Raw genomic sequence first — 5580 nt, 5'->3', positions numbered from 1 at the left:
ATTTGTTCACTCTGGGTGTTTGGAAAGGCTACTGATTTTTGTAAGTTGATTTTCTATCTTGCTACATTGCTGAAGCTGTTTATGGTGTCTAGGTGTGTTTGGGTCAAGTTTGTTGGGTATTTCAGGTATAGGATCATATCATCTTCAAATGGAGATACTTGGAGTATTTCTTTACCTATTTGTATTATTTTTATTTCTTCTTCTTGCCTTATTGCTTTGGCTAGGAATCCTTGGACTCTGTTGAATAAGAATGGGGAGAGTGGGCATCCTTGTTTGTTCCCGACTTTACAAGAATGATTTCATTTTCCCCCATAAAGTATGATTTTGGTTTTAGGTTTGTCACATACAACCATTACAATGTTGAGGTACATTCCTTCCATTCCTATTTATATAGAGCTTTTTTCATGAAATTGTGTTGAATCTGATCAAAGGCTTTTTCTAGATCTATTGAGATAGTGAAGTGTTTTTGTGTCATTGCTTCTATTAATGTGATGTATTACATTTATTGCTTCATGAATGTGAACCATCCCTGCATCTCTGAAAGGAAGCTGTGTTGGTCATGGTGCATGATTTTTCTGATATGCTGCTGGACTCAGTTTGCCATTATGTTACTGAGGATTTTTGCATCAATGTTCATTTAAGATATTGGCATGTAGTTCTCCTTTCTTGATGTGTCCTTTAGGATGAGTGTAATACTGGGTTCATAGAAAGAATTATGCAGTGTTTCTATTTTGTGGAAAAGTTGAAGGAGTGCTGGTACTGGCTATTCTTCAAAGTTCTGGTAGAATTCATCAGACAATCCTTCAGGTCATGGAGTTTTATTTTTTGGGAGATTCTTTATTGCTCCTTCCTTTTTTTACTTGTTATAGATCTGCTTAGGTGATTAATGTCCTCTTGGTTCAGTTATGTATGGTCAAAAGTATCTATAAATTTGTCCATTCCTTCAAGATTTCACAATTTATTTGAATATAGATTGTCAATGTAGTCTCTGATGATTCCCTGGATTTCTATTCTATAGACCTACTGATGTCTATAGAATATTTCATTTGACAAGAAAATATACATTCTTCTCAGCAGCTCGTGGGACTTTCTCCAAAACTGATATCACCCCTTTTTCATTCTTATTTTATTAATTAGGGTCTTTCCCCTTCTCCTTTTAGTTAAATTTGCTGGGTGCTTGTGAATCTGGTTTGTTTTTTCAAAGTACTAGCTTTTTGTTTCATTGATTCTTTGTATGGTTTTTTTGGTCCCTATGTCATTAATTTCGGCCCTTATTTTTATTATTTATCTCCTTCTGATTGCTTTGGGTTTTGTTTGTTCTTGGTTTTTCTAAGAGTGTGAGATACAGCCTTAGTTTTTTTGAGATTTTTCTGTCCTTTTAAACTATGCACTCATGACTATAAACTTACCTCTTAGGACTGCATTTGCTGTGTCCTATAGGTTCTGGTAGATGGTGTTTTCATTTTCTTTAATTTCCAATAACTTTTGATTTCCTCTCTTTTTCTTCTATGAGCCACTGATCATTGAGCAATGTGTTATTCAGGCTCCAATTATTTGTATACTTTCTGCTGTTGTTTTTATTGTTGAGTTCTAGTTTTATTGCAATGTTGTCAAATAGAATGCCTGGGGTTATTTCTATTTTCTTATATTTGCTGAGGCTTGCTTTGTCCCCTAAAATATGATCAATTTTGGAGAAAGTTCCATGAGCTGCTGAGAAGAATGCATATTTTCTTGTTGTCAAATGAAGTATTCTACAGACATCAGCTAAGTCCATTTGATCTATGGTGTCATTTAGTTCTAGGATTTTGTTGTTGATTTTTTTTTTGGAAAGGCATATCTATTGGTTATAGATGGGTATTAAAGTTTCTCACTACCACCATGTTGGAGCGTATATGTACTTTTAAGTCCCTTAGTTTATATTTGATGAAACTGATTGCACTGACATTGTGTGTATATAGGTTGATAATTACTGTTCTTTTTTGATGTTTTGGTATTTTTCCAGTGTACTTCTTTGTCTCATTTGATGAATGTCAAATTTTGTCTGATATATATGTTGCAACTACTGCTTGTTTTCAGGGGCCATTGGCTCAGCAAATCTTCCAGCCTTTCACCACAAGCCAATGTTTATTTCTGTCAATAAGTTAGTTTTCTTTAAAGAGCAGGTTGTGGGATCTTCCTTTTTTAATGCAGTTTTCCAGATGGTGCCTGTTGATGAGGGAGTTGAGTAGTTGCCATTCAGTGTTAATATTGACAGGTGTGTGGTGAATCTGGCCATTTAGTTGTGTTTGTTGTTTAAGGATTTGATTGTGTACAGCCAAACCAATGCTACTCTGTGATTAATTGTCTTTTCTTCTCCAGTGTTTTGGTATTTCCTGCCCTCTTGTGGTTTCATGTTTTGTGTGCAGAATTCCTTGTAGAATCTTCTGTAGTGGTGGCTTGGTGGTCATATATGGCTTTAGTTTCTATTTATTTTATTTTATTTCATTTTTTTAGGTCAACTTACACTTTATATACACTCACATTTATACACAGATTTCATGTTTACAAGTACAAAAGACAAAGACCCACAGAGGATAAACAGCCACATCACCTAATACATTCCATAGCCAGCACTGTTGTCCCTGCGCCGTGTTCTAAATCCATAAGGGAGCAGCAGATACTGTTGCAGTGTGGACTCCACCTTCAGAATTTGGAGACTGTGTGCAGCTCGGCACATGTCTGAATTTCTACAGAGCTGAACTGAGACTCCATCATGTTCCAGGCCAAATCAGCCAAAAGAAAGTCATCCATTGCTGTCTGAGTCTCATTGCTGGTGAAGAACAAGCTTCCCAGGGCTTCAAAGCCAGAACGCATGGTCTGTGTTTCTGCACTGTTCACCTGAACCTTGCTCTCTAAAGCAGGTGTGTGTCTAGTGGCAGAGATTCCTTCGGATTGCATCTCTGTGTCAGACGAATCAGTGCTCATGGAGAAGCTGGAGTGTTTCAGAATGCTGCCTAGGGGCAGAGGAGGGCTACTGTCTAAGAAGAAGTTTAAGTCTGTTTGTGTCTGTGTGTCAAACATCTCCAGGCCTAAGAAGTTCAAACTTCCCCTGCACCCATAGGTCTGAGCAGAGGTGTCTGCGAGTAAGAAGTCAGTCTAGGTCTCTATGTGCAGTGATTCCAAGACTGGCTCAGTGTTCATGCTGCTAAGTTCACTCTTTTCAGTCTGAGTCTGGATATTTGAAGCTGAAAAGAACTCTTCAATATCAAAATCTATCCCGGGATTTTGGGCTGGGCCAGATGGGAGCTGGGTGTCAGGCCCAGGATTCGTGTCAGACAAGAGACTCTGGTTATCCAGTGTCTGACCAAGAAGGTTACTTGACAAGATGTTTTCTAAGTCACTGAGTAAATCTATGGTTTGGGTCTGGTTATCTGTCATGTTCTGTGCACTGAAGTTTAAAATGGGTGCAGATTTCTCAATATCTTGATTTAAAGTCTTAGGGTCATTCTGAGGTAACAAACCGTGAGTCACTGTCTCTGCTGCTAGACTGCTACTTATGATATTGTCTGTTTGAACATCATATGATGAGTGCACACTTTCAAAAATGTCTCTACACATTCCAGCTTGGTCCATCGGTACTTGGGCATCTGTGGGGATTTGCATACCACTAGTTTGGGTTTCTCTGGAGATCCCACCTGGCTGGAAACAGGTGTCTATAACCCAACCCATCGGTCTGAGCAGCTATGGACGAAGTTACCTTAGAGCTGAGCAGAAACGTCTGGGTGTGAACACTAATGGGGAGAAACACTTGAGAATCAAAGGACAGATCAGTCTGGGAACAGGACGACACAGAGGAGTCGGGGCCAAGCCACTGAGCAGAAGGCATCAAGTCTGGTGAGGCATAGGTCAGATCCATCTGTATGTTGACATGTGTTCTTTTGTTCTTTGGACACGTGTTTCCTAGTTCTTGCAAAAGATTAGATGTACTTTTACCTAAGTTCACTTGAACACCTGTACTGATTGGCTCGACAACAGGATTGATAATTTTTGAAAGAGGTAGGCTGTCCTTCAGAGAGCAAGCCTCTGAATCCAGGCCAAGGATCCGGGTTCCTACTGACAAGGCACTAAGTGTACATACAGCACCTGCCAAGGAGCCCTGATCCAAACCTAACAACACCGGCTGGGCCGAAGAGTCGGCTGTAGGCACAAAGACAGGCATGGGAGAAAACTGCATGACCGGAAGTTTGACCAGAGTCACTCTGGGCTTGGTAAAAGCAACTTCTGAGGGTATGTAGGAGGTGTCGTGACACTCTGCTTCCTGGCACTAGTCAAAAAAGGCTACTAGTTTTATCTCTGAAGTTTTTAGTTCTTGAGTGTCTGGCTGAGGCACTTGTTGGTTGCTCAAGGATTCACTAGTTTTCTTGGACAATTTCTGGCTTTGCAGGTAGTTTTCCATTTTCCTTTTTTTACTAGGTGGATCCCTGTGTTCTGCAGGGATCTCGTGGCCAGTTCGGTAGATGTGAGACTGCAATGCTGTTCTGCTAACATAGGGACAGCCACACGTGCACTGGAAGGTCTTGCCACAGTCCTCTGCATGTCTTTTCAAGTCCCACTCGGTGCCATAGGAATAGCTGCACTTGCTGTATTTATGCTTCTTCTCGGCATGCATCTTCATGAAGTGCTGTTTTACAAGAGAAAACTGAGAAAATGGTCTCTCAGGGCCTCTAGGACATCCTTCAATTGGACAACAGTAGAATTTTGGTATGGTTTTCAAATCTTATTGTTGGATTTACTATGCCATCCTGCAGGCGGTGGCTCTTGACCAGGTGCACGTTGAGCACGGGGCTGTTGGGCAGGATCTTGCCGCAGCCTTGCACGGTGCACATGATGTTGGTCAGCACGGCCCGGAACAACTCGCTTACCTACGGCTGGATCAGCTCCCAGGCCTGCGGCACCGGGGCCACGGGCTGCCTCGACGCAGTAGGTCGCGGGCGGCTACCTCTCAGCCGGGGTCCCGGAGGTCCCCATGGCCCCGAGGCGGCGGCGGCGGCTCCCCTCGTGGCCTCCTGGACAGTCGGTGCAGCTGCCGCCAGAGCCGCGGACCCCGCCACCGCCGCCGCCGCCTCCTATGCCAACATGGCTCCCGCACCGCCTCCGGCCTGGGCTCTTTAGTTTCTATTTATGATGGAACATTTTTATTGCTCTGTCAATTTTGAATGACAGTTTTGCTATGTAGAGTATCATGTGACTGAAATTATCTTAATTCAGTGCCTGAAATACCTCACTCCATGCCCTTCTTGCTTTTAAGGTTTCCGTTGAGAAATCTGCTGTGATTTTGATGGGTTTACCTTTGTCCATTTTTTCTCTTTTCTCTCTTATAGCCTTCAATATTCTCTCTGTTCACTGTGCTTATTGTTTTAATAGTAATATGCTGTGGGGAGGTTCTATGTTAGTCAAGTCTGTTTGGTGTCCTGGAGGTTTTTTTACATGAATGGGCTAAACATTCTTGAGATTTGGGAAATTTTCTGTTATTATTTTATTGAATATATTACATATCTATTCTCTTGCACCTCTTCTCCTTCAATGCCCATGATTCTCAGG

At 41.6% G+C, this 5580-nt stretch overlaps 1 pseudogene; it reads right to left on the bottom strand.

Moving 5' to 3' along the window:
- Window positions 1-2498: 2498 nt before the first annotated feature.
- LOC109677907 (ATM interactor pseudogene) lies at window positions 2499-5117 on the bottom strand (annotated as a pseudogene).
- Between the last annotated feature and the right edge of the window lie 463 nt (window positions 5118-5580).

The sequence above is a fragment of the Castor canadensis genome, chromosome 2, assembly GCF_047511655.1.
Source record: "Castor canadensis chromosome 2, mCasCan1.hap1v2, whole genome shotgun sequence".
Taxonomy (NCBI): domain Eukaryota; kingdom Metazoa; phylum Chordata; class Mammalia; order Rodentia; family Castoridae; genus Castor; species Castor canadensis.
Note: the sequence above shows the minus strand (reverse complement) of the source record. Positions and strands in the feature narration are given on the sequence as shown.